Source organism: Pezoporus wallicus, unplaced genomic scaffold (genome assembly GCF_028554395.1).
Source record: "Pezoporus wallicus isolate ANWC-B61680 ecotype Strahan unplaced genomic scaffold, APGP_CSIRO_Pwel_v1 contig_8333, whole genome shotgun sequence".
Classification (NCBI taxonomy): Eukaryota; Metazoa; Chordata; class Aves; order Psittaciformes; family Psittacidae; genus Pezoporus; species Pezoporus wallicus.
In genome coordinates this window covers 1612100-1628630 of record NW_026637037.1, presented here as the reverse complement: position 1 = coordinate 1628630, position 16531 = coordinate 1612100, and the positions used below count along the sequence as shown (strand labels likewise).

Below are 16531 nucleotides of genomic sequence, written 5' to 3'. Positions count from 1 at the left end.
AAATTGATCCGTGCCCTTTTCATTCACCTTCCTCAGCTGGTCAGCACTCACTTAGCTCATTGTGTATATCCAATTACAAGAACGTCTCAGACCATCTTCAGAAGGTATTTGCACAGGATGAATAACGAGACCACCAAGATCTGTTCTGCTCCAGCCAAATTCCTGTCGTCTGCAAGATTTACAGTGCTTCCAAGAAAAGTCCTGAAGTGAGAAGAGCCACTCCTCAGCATTAAATGTGCTTCCAGGATTTAAAGGAAGAAAACCTCTTCAGAAATCACCTATTCAGTGTAAACACACACAGAGTGTAAAGCCCCGCTCCTTTAAAATGAACTTAATTCTCTACTGTCACCAATCTTTTCCACAGCTTACACATCTTTCTTACCTTATACCAGTGGTGAAATACTACTGCTTCTTCACAGCAAGGGGACAGCTCAATTCTCCTGGTCCCCTAGGGTTGAAGTTTTGCTCTGGAGCTGCTCTTGTGCTGTGCCACTCTGGATTAGCAGCTAAGAGATAAAAGACTTTTCATAATGCTGAAAGTTGAAGCACGTTTAAGCAAGGACTCATTGGTAACCCCTGCTTTGAATGGGATGCACTAACAACTGCAACAGCACTCCACTCTGCCAAAAGTCTTGTGTTGGTAATCGTGTTGTGTTTGGTCCCTTATTTACACTGGTGCCAAGTGACAGCTTCTGGTCATGGTGTTTATGGCACACAGATGACGTACTGGTGGGCACAACAGAAAAGAGTCCAGAGTAGGATGGCTTTGGGTCATGTCCATACATCCTGCTAGCAGAATAGATCAAGATAACAAAATACAGCTGTGATCATAGTAATATGCCACATGACAGGAGTTACTGCAGTTGCTATTGCTGCCGTAGCTGAACTCCTGGCCTGTCTTTTTTCACCCAGGCTTACACCTCAGGTAGAAAACAAGTAGCTAGTAGGTGAAAACTTCCTCCGTTAAAAAACTAATCGCACTGACCCCAAGAAGGTTTGTAAATCTGAATTCTTGTATCACTGGTTGACTTCAAAGAGAATTCCGAAGCAACTGATTTCTTAAAAATCAGAATCCCCAATCTTTAAACACTGAAGCAAGCCGTTACCATAAGAAATATTTAGAAGCAACCATCCTTTAAACCTTAATCCATGATTCTCCATTCCAAAACAGCCCCAAACCACAATAATACAGCCAAGCATACGCTTGCTGTTACAGGACTCCTGCAGTACATATCCCACTCTTGGCATTTGTGAAGACTGCCATGAGTCACGATGCTATTTGGGGTGGGGAGTAAGAGTTTGGAGGACACCCAAGAGCCACATTTGGTGGTAGAGGATGCCAGCGAAGGGCCCCCTGAAGCTCTGCCCATCCAAGACCCCCTTCCTGCCCTTCTCTCCCACCAGCCATTCCCCTCTGCTGTTTCCCACACTGCTCTATAGAACACATTAGGACCAAATCTGCCTTTTAACCAAAACCAGACAGCTTTTTACCAGCTCCAGCTCCTCACCACCCCAAACGCATGGTAAGGCACAGCCAGCTACAATGGTGTTGGATACTCCATTGTCCCATATACACTTCTGGGTCACTCTTAAAACGCACCTAAACACAGAGAGGGGGGAAAAACATTAATATCCATTAATTCTCAGCAAAATGACAATTGTGGAAGTGGAGCAAATGTCTATTTTCTCTAAGTGTGTTGTTATGGAAACAGCTGGAAGATGCCAAGGCTTAGGCACCACAAGGCACCCATCCCATGCTTTGGCACTGTGACCTGCAGTGGTGGGCTCAAGCTGGACAGCACCCAGCAAGAGCAGCACTCAGCAGGAGATGTGCACGCACTGGAACAGGTTTTTGGGGAAGCAAACATGGAAACCGGCTCCAATTCCCAGCAAGTTCCTGCAATTACCTATGCAAGAGCAATTCTGATATACTTCGTAAGTTGGAAGTTATCTTCTTAATTTGTCCAAAAGAGCAGATCGTTCTGGATAAAGAGATGAGAAACAAAATCCATCGTTCCCACTGAGGGAAGAGACACCCAAAACAAGACAATTCAATGCTTGTCACTCCAGCTGTATTTTCTTCTCCAGGTTTTCATAACTAGTTGGTCTATGAGCATTTTTTGCCCCCTCAAAGCTTAGTTGCCCTTATGAAACTTGAACAGACCTCATAAAAAGAAAGTCCAATAAACTCTAACCCTGTAACTTTCTCATTTTGCACATAAATAATTCCTTGATCTTTTCTGTATGATAAAAAATTGCCTTTATAATTTTGTTTTCAGGTTCACATCATTATTGTATCTATATATTGAACACACAATGCATACACAGGTATTTTCAGCTCTCGTATTCAGATGTAGGAGGGGGAGAATTCCTTGCATTCAAGTTATAAAAGAAACCAAATCTTCAAACATTCGAGCACATAGCCAACTCTGGAGAATAGATATTTGGTTTTCTGACCAGCAGTAACAGTTTGCAATGGAACAGCTGCAGAAAACAGAGGAAGGAAACACACCAACAAATTAGTTTTCAAGCCTATGCACACAGGAAATTTTATACTCCATTGTGCTGTTGATCACAATGTGATAAACAGAGTTCCTCACTTCTGTGATGATCTACAAACCAGATTAGAATGGTCCATTCTCTATTAAGACTGTCTAATCCCTCACTCACAGAAGAAAATTAAGCACATAGTCCAAATACTTGGAGAACTGAAGTCTGTTGACAACTGTTAGGGGAGTTAAAGAGCATGCTTTAATTTATTTATTAAATAGATACTATCCTTTCTGAACATCTCCTACTCCGTTCTGATTAAAGAACAGGAGCTTTTTTCTTGGTTTTAAGTGCCTTGGTCATTAGCAGCATTGTAAATAAGGAATCAGCCTAAAGGACAAGACACAATTTTAATCATACATATTCTATAAGCAGAAACCCTGTTTGTATATTTTCAGAGAGAATCATAGAATAGTTAGGGTTGGAAAGGAACTTAAGATCATCCAGTTCCAACCCCCAAATAGTAATAGAATGGAGGAATACATCATAAAATATGAATTTAATTTATACATGTGTATGTGCATCTGTGTATATCGGTGTAGTCTTCTACTGCTGAAGTCATAAATGTTTTAATGCAGCGCCTGTGTTTGTTCATTTCACATTTTCAGGGGAGGAAGGAAGGAAAAGAAGGTTCTTTACTGCAGTACAAAGAAAGATGTTCTAATACCAAAAGATCCAATTAAAATAATAGGGCCATTTATTTCAGGAGGATTTCACATGTACAAGAGAAATGCTAACCCTTGGGAGAATGTTCTCAGCTCATTTAACAATATACATTTCCTCCGATACGAAAACTTCAGCTTTTGCTTTACAAGATCATTGCTAACAAGGCACACGTATACATCTCATAAGTAGATGGAAACACGACTGTGGGAAAACTAATAGTTCTTTATCCATATTGCACTCATCTCAAGATATACATGCATCTGTTTTGTGCTCACGCTGGGTAGCTTTTTCCTCTCCACACATTTAATATATATACTCACAAAAGGCTCTGTACTCTAAAGGACACTAAAAAGATTAGTAAAGAATAGGAGACACCAGTCAGAAAAAAGGTAAGAAGGGGAAAAAAAAGGGATTTGTATTCCAGATCCACGGCTGCCAAAGCATTTTAAAGGGTAGCTGGCATACAGCTTTTTCCCACCAGCCAAACCTGTTCTGCTCCCAGAGTGAAGTGTAGCCTGAGCCAGCCTTGGAGATGTTGTCTTTGTGGTGGACATCAGGGCAGGGGTGTCTGTAAAATAGAAAGGCTAACATTATTAGGTTATTCAAAGTGTACTTCACATTTCTGACCTGAAAACAACCCTAATGGAGATGAGCTTTTCAGTGTATGCACTGGTTTTATGGGTTAGTTAAAGATGTTAGGCACTGGGATCTGATTTCTAACACCTGGGTGTTACAATTAACTGATATTATAGAGTTCCCTGTTCATACTAGCACTTAGTTTGCTCCTTTTATAACAAAACCAATTCCAAATTCACCAGTCAAGCCATTAATGAGGGAAGATTAAGGTTTGTAGATCGCTTTCCACTGACTGTCAGCACACAAATATTTCCACCTAAGCACGAGGACAGATTTAACCCTAAGATTTGAAAGACTTAAGCTCTGACTGAATTAAAGCAATAATCTCAAATTACAGGTACAGCTCTAGTTAAAATGTCAAACTGCTGTCCATCCAATCCAGGATGGAAACAGGAATGATGTGATTTGGCATTTCGTATGGCATCCATAAGGAACAGACCTCTAGGAAAAAGCTGATCTCTGAGTACTTTTTCTGCAGTACACTACTTGTAAGCCTAGAACTAAAACTTACACATGCCTTGTATGTTTGACTGACTCCATAAGGCTTCCATCTAAATTCAAAATATAACTGTGTTTAGCTATATTTGAACATTTTATTGCATTTAGTTATGAGATACAAATTTTTTTCCTGAGAGAACCTGGGGCACACAACATTGCCAGATCATTCCAAACAAGTTAATTCTGAAATGGGCTTGAATCAATAACACAAAAGAGGCAGTAAAGCCAATTTTTACGGTAGTCACGGTTGCATAAAATAATATCAAGGCAGTCAGATTGAAAGCTCCCTGCATCACAAATATAATTTGCAACCAACTCTAAGCACAAAGAGGAAATGGATAGATAGGTGGAAGATATAGATAAAAACAAATTATAGGTACATAGGACAAAAGGAGCTGGTGGTAAAGAAAGAATGCAGAGTAATTGCCATTCTATACAGTGTGGAAAAAAAAACCCAAACAAGTATGCCATGTAAGTAATTCAAGGTAAATAGAATGCTTTTCTTTCATTTAGGCTTTAAAACTGTTCTGAAAAGGCTCTCTTTTCACTCTATCTGTAAAGGCAGAGACAGACAGGGGACTAATGTATAAATAAGTATGTCACTGCAATCCTTGGCTTTTAATGAAAATGGATTTTTAATGATCCAAAAAGCTACATTTCTCTCTGATTTGCTCCATTTCCAGACTATCAGCAGGAAGTAGGTACAGCAAATGCACTTGTTTTCCATGTCCTTCACAAAATCCCAGGACGCCTGAGCATCCAAGTGCTGAAGAAACCAGTCTCCATTACGCAGAGCAGATACAGGAAAGCTGCACTCCTGGCATTGTTTTTGCTGAACTTCCAGAGCTCCCTGATTCCACTGCACCTTCTCCCACAGCAGACCCGATTACCTTGCACTCCATATGCATACATAAAGAAAGGAGGATGCTCGGCAGTGCACCTTCCTGTTGTTTTCTGCCTCAAGGACACTTGTTCAAAGCATACCATTCCTCCCACTCCCCAAGGCAGGGATGTTGTGTTGAAGTGTTCCATGTGAAACTGAGCACACAAATACCAGAGGATTTAGTCTACAAAGAAAAGTCACAAGGGGGAAAGAGGCTGATGCAATCTACATCCTTCTTGTTGTCTGGACACAAAGAGTTCTTCTTTCCAATGTCAAAGTTCCCATTTCAGGCAGTAATAAACAGAAATCACACTGAAAAATGCATAATAGCATACCAAGTAGTATAAATTTAAAGTATAAGCATTAAACACATACCTAAATCAGTATAAAGTATACCCATTTTTTTCTGTTTGTTCCTGCAGACCATAATATTTCTTTCAGACTTCAGCATCATCAGAGAATAAAGAGACATTTTCCTTACTTTACCTCCATCCTTTAACCTTCATCTACAAATACTTCTTATAAGCTAGGTCCATAGACTGGGAAACTCTAATCTAGTTGTCATAAAACCAATGCAGCATTTAAAATGGGCTGGGGCTCTTGTATATACTACGAGTTCAAGACTTCTCAGGTAAGCTCTGTGCAATATGTTACCTGGAGAAAAAAGATCTCCGTGATTATTTCCTGTGTTAACATTTTTACTGCTTATTTCAAATATTAGAAGACACAAAGGCAAAAACAAGAACACCAAAGACAAAAGAAGATAATGACTGGGAGGTGCCACACAGTTAACAAATGCTCCCATCCACTTAATGAGTCAGAGGGATATAGCCTCATGAAGGGCTCCACAGGAACAGAACTGAATGAGGTCTTCGTCCCCTTTTCTTTTTATCAGAGAGATATAAAGAAATAAAAGTAAAGTGAAATAAATCCCATTTATGAGGCACTCCCTAACTCCTGTTCTTTCCATTCTGTTTGCTGTCCTTACCCCAAGTGCCTGCCAATTAATACTTACCAAATGTCTCTCCCTTCTTCATCTAAATCAGTTCAAAAACTGCACCTGTTTCATGAGACCTATGTGTGCTTCTGACAGCTGGTATTGGGGAAAAAACAAGTCAGAGTACTCAAAAATCCTAACTGTGTTAAACTGGAATCAAGAAAGACAGTGCTAAGATTAGCTCTGCTAATACAAGGCACCAGCAAAGCACACAGGGATACCCAAGGGATGCAGATCGATGTGCAGTGCACAGCCTGGGAAGTACACCCTGCATATGGACAGGATGCCTACAGCTTTGTGTCTCCTCTTGGAGTTTTTCCTGGTTCTTAACACAGATTTCCCCACTGGGCATGTGTAATATCTCTCTAACGTTAAAGGTGAGCAGTTCCATGGTATTTATGTAGCTGTTCCCCAAGAAACGTGGTATTTTTGAAGCTCTGTCCCACATCATCAAATGTGGGGGGAACACAACAATGCATTCAACGGTGAGTGAGTGCCCTGGAGAAACCAGCATGGCTGAGTCCAACTTACTCCTCTAGAAAAGCAGGCAAAAAAACCCAAAGCAGAACCTGCAAGAATGCCACAAAAGATCAGGCTTCAGAAAGCTATAGCAGCTAAAGCCAGAATTGGGTTTAAACAGCAGAACATAATGAGTTGGTTAAGAAAAGAGCTTCAAAAGCCAGCAACACCCACTGTGGACAATAGCCAGAGGATGCAGCCAAAAGCCAAGGCACAGACAGCCACACTCCAAGCTTCACTTAAAATAAAGCTGTCCTCAGTGCCTCTCCACCAGAGAGGAATGAGATTTGCCCTAAAAGGCTGGACCAGACTCTTTTACATGCACTTGCTAATACACAACTTGAAACGTTTTATACAGCACTTTTGTCGTTTCATTTTATAGAGCAGTTCAGGTCTCCCCCATTATCTAGGCAAGAGACAACTGCACAAAGGCAGGTAGGCCTTGTTAGAAAGCATCCCAAAGAAGTGGGGAGATAACATCCAACTTGTCTAAGCTATACAGAAAACATCACGAGTCTGTATGTTGTGTACACTGAGGTGTTCTGCCTGTGATCCTTTAAATAGAATTTGTGGAGGAAGAGACTGAAGCTTTTCCAGCTCTTTGAAATAGGTTCCTTCAACACTGCCATTCCCCTATTCCCAATTACATTTGTTTTCCTGGCCTCGCATGACCTGCAGAATCAGAATCAAGAATCCTGCACTCCGCAGACATTAAGAAACTGGTATTACTGGTGCAGATTAATAGCCATGGGGCTGCCTTCTATGACAGTCAGCAGAATCCCAAACATATAGGAGCCTGGTGGATGTGATCAGCTGCTGGTCCAAAGTCAGGGTCTGTGATGGGACCCTGAACATCAGAGATTCCTACTCATATCTGCATTATTTCAAAGATCCCTTTATGCCAGAGCATGCTTAAATAGGGGCCAGGTCACTTCTGTACCATGGCTTATTCAAACTAACCTCTACTATGGAGCTAACAGACACAATTCAAAGAACTTACAACATTAAAGACACTTTAATGTGTTATTTTCAAGTGCCTTATTCAAATGGTATCATTTCTCTAAAGCAATACCTCCTACCCTTGAGTCATATTTGTTAATTCTGCATTTAAATGCACCCTTTTCTCACTAATACAGTGTTTTAATAGTTATGCCCACACACTTTTAAACCCCTATTCAGTATTTATCAAACACATACTTTTATCAAAAGCGTGAAGTTCATTGCAGATGCAGAAAATCGACATGTTCGATGCGTTTTACCTATATTGCAGACAATGCAAGTTAAACAATGTTTAATCAGCCTTAAGTTTAAACCATATTTTCGCTGACCTAAACTAGTTTTGGAAGAAGGCAGCCCAACTAAGAGAAACAAGAGCAACCCTCTACCACAGACAACACTGCCCAAATACACCTAAATACTGACTAAAACCATTCTTCATCCACCACTCGGGACAAGGAATCATTTAGGATAAAGAACATGACTACTTCTGCCTGCATAGCGTACACTCTCTTTTTCCTGCTTTCTCTTCACTTTTCCAACCTACCCATCCTCCTCACTCTTCACATTCCCTCTGATCTCTGCTCCTCCTATGTCTTTCCAAAACTTGCTGCAGTGGGTGCATTCCTGCAGCATTTCTGAGGGAATCCGCCAGTCACCCCGCTAGCCGCATATTCACCCCTTCAAAGCCCAGCATCACTCCTCAGTCACCATAGGCAAAACTCATTCTCTTTGTGAAGCACACACAAATCATTGCCAGCCTTTCTTTCCCCCCCTCAGACATTAATTCTTCCTAAACTTTTAAATTAGTTTCTCCGATGAATTTGTCAGCTGAGAGTGATTTTTTTCCTGCTTTATTTTTCAGTATGTGGATGGTTGGAGAGGGAATTATCTGCAAACACCTGCGGTTTTTAGTCCCCAGCAATTAGCTCAGTGGTGACTAGTTCAGGTATTTCGCAGTCTCCTCTCTGATTATATTAAGCACAGGCAGATACGCTACCGACACCCACATGTGCAAATAGAAAGGAATGCTAGCAATTGGAAATGAAATCCGTTTTCTTCTTGACTAGTTAGATGTTATTACCGATGTTAATAGAGCTCCTGAGTGCCTGATCGTGTTTTGCAAGTTTTTACAATCTCCTTTTTAGTTGCAAAATGCTTCTTATTCCCCCGTTGCTGTGAAAACCTGACTGTGTACATATAGAAACTCTCTTTAAATGCTTTAAAAGCCAAACAAGGTAGCAAAAACCGTTTCTTCCTACCTTTCATCTATACTTGTATTCAAAATGATGCCAGTATATTGGGTGCACGTTTCGGTATTTTAGGAAAAGAATATATAGACAACAATATGACTTAAAATCTCTCACAACCTTTCAAACTTCTCTCATAAATACCTGTTAAAACGGCTCCAAGTCGTGGACACACAACCTGCCTAAACAACACTTCTGGCTAAGTACAGATGAAGGTGTGTGTTTCCAGCTGCAGTAAGGCAAAATAATCCTGATCCAAAGAATCCTTACTAAAAACCCTTCAAGAGGTTGACACTGGAGTTCTTACATCCACAAATAAGATCTTTTTATTGCAATCTAACAAAAATCAAGACTGTAGCAGTGATTGATTTTTTTTAATAACAAAAAGCTTCCGATCTTAATGGGGCAATCATGCATCACTGTTGTGTTCCAACAGAACTATTACTCTCTGTGCTGTGGTAGTGTAATTGCAGTCTAATGGTTTACACTATCTTAATAGCACTAAATATTTCACTAAACAGAGTACAGTACCTAAAAAGGGATTTAAATCCTTCCAGGCTTTAAGACTGTATATTTAAAGATGACAAAACCTCTCTTGCTTCTTCTCTCAGTTAAGAGTTAAAAGGCTGTCAAAATGAGTTTCTTGTTTGTCGTGATGTTTGGATGTTCTGATTTAACAGGCTGGTGTGCTTCAAATTGTCCAGTTCCTAAAGGCTGCTGACTTACTCTGATCAGATTCTAATTAAGTTTTGGAATGATTTCAGAATTTCTGATTATTTACATTAATAGAACTTCAAATAAATAAAACCACACACACACACAGAGTGGGCAAGCGGCATATCAATCATGAGAAATGATCTAAGCAGCTCTGCCTTTGTGATAAACAACATCAGTAAAGCTGCTGAGATACCAGCAAGCCAAAGCAGTGTGGTTGCCCCATCCCTGGCAGTGTTCAAGGCCAGGCTAGATGGGGCTTGGAGCAACCTGCTCTAGTGTGAGGTGTCCCTGCCCATGGCAGGGGTTTGGAACTGGATGATCTTAAGGTCCTTTCCAACCCAAACCAGTCTGGGATTCTATGATTCTATGGTTCTATGTTCAGAACACTCTTACTCACAAAAATACCTCAACAATCTAAGTCATGATACTTACATGAGGAAGAATTATTAATCCAAGCAAGGAATTGCTAAATCCTGCCGTTAACATACAACATCCCTAACTGTATCCCATAAGGCATGCTGCCTTACTCCCTTGGACAAAGCCAAAACCACCTCTAAATCCAGAAAGGGCCTTGAAGCTCACACTAGAGGTGCTGAAAGCTCCTAAAACTGCCTACAGAATTCCTGAATATTCTTTTTAATAACCCACTTTGTCTAAAGCTAATTGATACTTCATTCTATGCACTATTTGGATACCACAATTCTATTTTCCCAATTCTGAGTGAAACATTAATTTATAGTGCTTTCCAAGCAGCTTTCTTGCAAGAGAATCCTTTTTATTGATTCAGTATACAGACCTCACCTATTACTCTTAAATAATTACCTTACCTGATATTCTAATTTCATGGAGCGGTTTAACTTTAATTTACAGTTTAATTGTCCTACTTAAGGCAAGCCTGTCGCCTGTGTCACTTTGTGGTTCATAACTCTGATCCTCATTTAATTATTTACTTCAGGGGAGCATTTTCATTATGGATATTACTATGTGTCTAAAGTAACTTACACTTAAGGGTAGTGAGAATTTATGCAGTGGAGTGCTCACCTAACATTTCCACTAGCCATAACCCTCTGTGCACGTGTCTCATATGCAGAGGCTACTTTTAAGACTGCAGAGCAATGTTATTCACCTTGTCTGGAGCAGGACCACATGTGAGTGCCTGAAAATCTACATCCCTGGACATAGGAACAGACATCCAACATTGGCTCAAGGGTGAGGCCAACACTGTGCCCCTTCTCTGTGGGTCAGTAACAGAAGTCCAGGGACCAGGAGAGGGGTACAGAGCATGAGCCTTCCTCTTGTTTTATCCCTCCAAATTTGAGCACACAGTGATTTATGGATTTCCCAAGATGGGGGCCGCACGTCAGCTGTCATTCTGAATAGCCATCAGTCAACCAATCTTCCATGAACCTCTCTAATATCTTTGTAATCTGTTTATATATTTAGCTTCCCAAATATCACACAGCAGCGAGCACCACAATTGAATCTATTGCATAAAAAAAAACCCAACCCATACAAATATATTTCTTCGTGTTTGCTTTAAATCTGCCCAATCTGTGGGTATGGCTGCTACCACTGGGTCATCTTGGCAGTAATCTTAACCTCCAAAGCAGACATTCCATCATGACAGGAGCAGCACAATGCAACTTCCCTGCTCCACACCAAGCAGTATTTTTCACTGACTGATCAGCAACTCTGAAACCTGAAAAAAAGTCTGGTTTTTAACACACTGGACACAATAGGAAACATTTCTATGCAGACATGTCCAGCCAGAAGGGAAGGGAAGGGATGCCCTGTCCAGAGAGGGACAAACATGGGTAAGGGGCTGTCTGGCCTCTTGTTTGAAATACAGCTATAGATGTGCCAGACAGAGTGAAAACCAGGAGCCCAGCTCCTGCAGAAATCCCTTTTCCACCACTGAAACGCTTCCTGTATTTGCTATCCCTCCCATTTACCGTTCATTAGTAACAGCTTCCAGAACTTCGGAAGGTGCTTATCTTTTTTAATAAACAGAAACAGTTGCTACAGTTGGAGGGGGGTTTAGGTTTGGGGGCTTTTTTAATATTAGGATAAAATTAAAGCGCTGCAGCTGTATTCTTGAGTACGCACCTCTCTGCAGTGATGGATGTTTGTTCAGAAGCTGTGTCATCACACGCAATTTTTATCACCTAGATGGTTCTATTTCATTAAAACTTCCTTTTTTCTCTTGCCCCTTCCTAAAGGAGTAGCCATGGGAGCCTTTTACCTGCAATTTGTCTGTTGCCTCTCACAGCACCCTGAGCACAGCCATGGCCCTTAACAACTGAGGGCATCCAGCACCCCCCAGCACTGTAGATACTGTGTTTCCCATCTAAAATCGCTTACCTCATCAGTCACTAAGGGTCCAGTTTGGAAGTCATTAAAAATAATGAGAAGGCTGGCACTTCTCCCAGCAATAATGGCATTGGAGCCTGTGTTACTTCTCTACTTTGAGACATTTGTATATTATCCACAAATCATTTCACTCTTATCTTTGTCCTAGCTTTAATGAAACTAATGGCTGCTGAAACTATGGGCTTTTTATTCTACCCTTTATTTAAATAAGCTGCTGCCCACTCCAGCATAAAATGACACAAACACTTACACAGCATATTGCATCACGAAAGCCCCGAAGTGTTTACCAGGATCACCATATCCATCACTACAATGCAAGCACTCCTCAGTCAATAAACACTTCAGCTGACAATAAAGTCACAAGAGACTTTTCAGAAGGAAAACTCAAAAGCAACAAATTCAATTTGCTCGAAACAAATTCAGAACCAGCGCAGTGGGAAGAGTCTCACAGGGTCCTGCATTTTCATCTCCACCTACTGTAGCATTTTCCCTCCTAGCACCACGGGAAAAGACTAAGTCCATATTAACTCACTGAGTAACAACATCACTCCTAAGGAGTCCCTATTTTAGGAGCTTTGACAAGATAATGAGCCCTCAGCAATATGCTGCAGGCCATCACCCAATGCAGCTTTAAAGTGTTTCATTAATCCCTTCAAAAAGAGAAAAGACTGATTATTGGGAAACGTATCCTAAAACTTTAAACCCCCCACCCTTCATTTTCAAGGTCTAGTTTAGGACTAACACAAAATCTCTCAGTCCTGTACTTTTCCTGATAAGAACATGCACAGATTTACATGCTTTGAAAAAAGTAACATTCGTATAAACCTGACACCCTCACCCCAAAAACAAACCAACCCAAACTTCTTTAGATATTTAACTCTGTACATTAAAAATGGACTTGTTCATGTGGGCACTCAAAAGCCATAGATCCAGCACTTCTGCACAGCAAATGTGGTATTTCAGGCTCCTAGAAATAAATCACAGTACGTAATGTGACCTATATGTTTTGATATCATGTGTGGAAGGGCAGATGCCTCTAAGGTACAAAGGACTTGCATTGCAGGAATCCATCCACACTGTGAAAAGCCCAACAGCCTTGGCCTGCTGCTGCAAGTCACATCCTTTTGACAAAATCAGTAGGGTTTAGAATGACTCAACTGACTGATACACCTAAATGGGCATAAAACTAAAAGGCAGATACAAGCCAAATAATAATTCAGCCAATAAGAAACCTGCAAGTACCAGATTTAATTAAAAAAATCCCTGAATGCATCGTAAGGTGAAATTTAAAGATGTTTCGGTGTTATGTGAAAATCTGAAGAGGAATATTACACCGCTGCCTAAAAATTAACATCTCCCAGAAATTAATCAAAAAATCCCATTTTGCCAGGGGAACGAGCCACTCCGTTATTAAAAGTATATTTTTAAGCCTGTTAAATGTTTAATACCTTTGCAAAGTGTTTTCCTTGCATTGAAGTGGTGGATAAGGCCTGTTTTAGGAACACACACTGTTTAATGTGCCCATCAGTCTATGTAGCACCTTCCTCTCAAAATAGTTTAGGCCATGTTACAAAAGGTTTACAAAGGCACAAGAAAGAAATCACGCCGCCATCCCTAGCTGCAAAGAGAACGTCATGAATTTGACTTCTTTCATCTATTAGATGGAGGAACAAAATGGCAGCAAACTAGCTTTAGGATTAAACTTTAACTGTCTACCAACTAAACACCCACAGAACTAATGGTGCAAGGTACACCCTCTAAGCAATGGGTGCAAACGTACAGGCATCGTGAGTGGTTTCACCATTTTACGATACAAGAGTGTCCTTACACAAATGAGAAGTGAAGAAAAACTAACTATGGATCTGAAGATAACACAGACCAGCAAGGACAAATAAAGTTGTGGCAATTTCAGTTTGTTCAAAGAGACAAATGTTTTTGGAACACTTGAGGAAAATTTAGATGCTATTTTCTCTTGCAGTAAATGAGGATAATAGTTTTAAAATACCTAAAGCCTGCCTGTGGCTCTTATCCAATTAATTGATATGAGTAAATTGCCTAAAGGAAGGTAAATGGCAGCTAGTTGCTCCACAAAAGAACATCAGAATAAGAGGCTTCAGGTACTTAAATCAGTGCAGGGGTCTTTCCCTGTGAAACTTAAAAACACATTAAAAGCCATTTATATTTTATATATATACATTTATATATTTTCCACCTTCAGAAAAACAGATGACCAAAAAAAAGGGTAACAATTCACATTCAGAAGCTCACAGAGAAGATTACGGGTGTTGCAGTAGCAGTGGAGAGTTGCATTGCAACAGCAAGCCAGCATTTCTTCATACAGACCCTCTTCCATAAAGGGGAGTAATTAAGATCTGCCATACCTATTATCTCACATGTCCCAAGGAAAAAGACAACTAGACAGTGCCTCTTCTCCCATCCCTTCTTACCACCATCCCTGCTGTATCAATTTGAAGGCATCCTGCCCTCTAAGGTGCTGCTTTATACGCTGAGACAGGAATGACACAGGAGAGCTCAAGGAAGCTCGTTAGTCTCTTGCGAAATCACATGGTATAACCACCTTTAAGGTTTTGTAAGAACCCTGTCTTGGCTTTGTGCAAAAGTAGGTTTACAATCTGCTCTTAGGAACAATGATCACATCAAAGCTCTAACTACACTCCTAAGCCTGAACTCAGCTGCAATGGGGATCACACACTCTGCTGCACACAAGCTTAGGTTACATGATAGAAGAAAGAAATCATAGCTTTTCTTACTATTGAGGTACTTCTCACCCTTTTTCACTTTTGTCCGGGTTTGTTTTCCATCCTCTTCCTTCCTGCCAACTCAGCAGCAGCCCATGTGGACAATACAAGCAAATACAACATTGTGATTCATCTCGCTCCTCTCTTTCCTGTTTGGTGGTCGTTGTTTTAGAGGTATCAAAATGAGAATGCTGCCCAAGACACTGCCTGTGTGTCCAGTTCATGTCATTCAGTGAACCTGAGCACTGGTGGCTTTCCTCAAGCTGATCCTGAACTGTGGCAGTCAAGAAGGCGCAGCTAATGCTCAGTATTGACACAAGGACAAGGTGCATGAGGAAGACTGATGTGTCCCCCAGCTGCATGGAATGCATTTCTCTGTTCTGAAAACAGAGAAAAAGAAGAAAATTACCTTAAAAAAAAAAATCAGGTATTATTATGATCAAATTCATATTCATGCCTACACTAACAATTAGCCAAAAAATTAGTATTTAAACTCAAAACAGATCCTTCCTCTCTCCTGTCAAATCCTTTCAAATATGTTTGAAAGTTACATTGCAAATTAAGTTTCTCATGGCCAAACACTTCTAAAAATAAAGACACTCCAGCACAGCGATGATGTTGTTATTCTTTCCCAAAGCCCCTCATTGCATGTTCAGAAGGCACTGGAGCTGGTGCAGGGCCTGGAGCACAAGTGTGATGGGGAACGGCTGAGGGACCTGGGGGGTTCAGTCTGGAGAAGAGAAGGCTCAGGGGGGACCTGATCGCTCCCTACAACTGCCTGACAGGAGGATGGAGCCAGGAGGGGCTGGGCTCTGCTCCCAAGGAACAAGGGATGGGACGAGAGGAACCGGCCTCAAGCTGCACCAGGGGAGGTGAGCTGAGGAACAGTTTCTTTCCTGAAAGGGTTGTTAAGCATTTCAAAAGGCTGAGTCACCACCCCTGGAGGTATTTAAACACACGTAGATGTACACTTAGGGACATGGTTTAATGGTGGCCTTGGCAGTGTTAGGTTAAGGGTTGGACTCAATGATCATAATGGGGTTTTCCAACCTAAACAAATATAGGATTCGGCCAGGTAAAGCTACCTTCCCAAAACACTGCACACCGGTAGAAAAGCCAAGCCTTTGATTCTCACATCTCAGCCCTGAAGACATTTTCAGACAATTAGTTGAGAGGCTTTGCACAATTTAATCAGGAGAAGTTTTAAGCTCTGATTGTGCAATTAAACACTGTATACTCTTGCAGCTGCCATTTATCATACTGCTACTGTGTCAAGTAATCTGGCCGACAAAGCCGTCTGGTACCCAGGAGTGGAGCAGTAAGAAGGATAATGTTCTGTAGGAAAGCAGGTCTATCTAACATTGTACAATGCTAAAAATACCCTTGAGACTTGTTCTGATATCTTGTAATTATGCACACATATCCTGATTTATGGTGCATGCCTCCCAACTCAAAGAAGTATGCACTCTACTTCACATCTTGCCCTACTTATGTGTAAAATGCTTGAGTCCGTAATGTCATAAAAGAGAGGACAGGCTCATTGCACATGTTACTATCAATTTCATATGAGCATGGGGCATAATCTAATGATCCTTTTCAGCTAAGGATAAATATGCACAATTTAGCCTTAAACAGAGTCAGCGTCAGATCATTTCAACTGCTGCCTTTAAGAAATGCTACAGATCTCTGC

The 16531-nt window shown here is 40.9% G+C and overlaps 1 long non-coding RNA gene across 1 annotated transcript; it reads right to left on the bottom strand.

Moving 5' to 3' along the window:
* Positions 1–2346: 2346 nt before the first annotated feature.
* Positions 2347–15110, bottom strand: LOC130595761 (uncharacterized). The gene is made up of 3 exons (XR_008971386.1): positions 14854–15110; positions 3289–3417; positions 2347–2484 (listed from the first exon to the last, which is right to left on the bottom strand). It is a non-coding gene; the product is annotated as an uncharacterized LOC130595761 (long non-coding RNA).
* Between the last annotated feature and the right edge of the window lie 1421 nt (positions 15111–16531).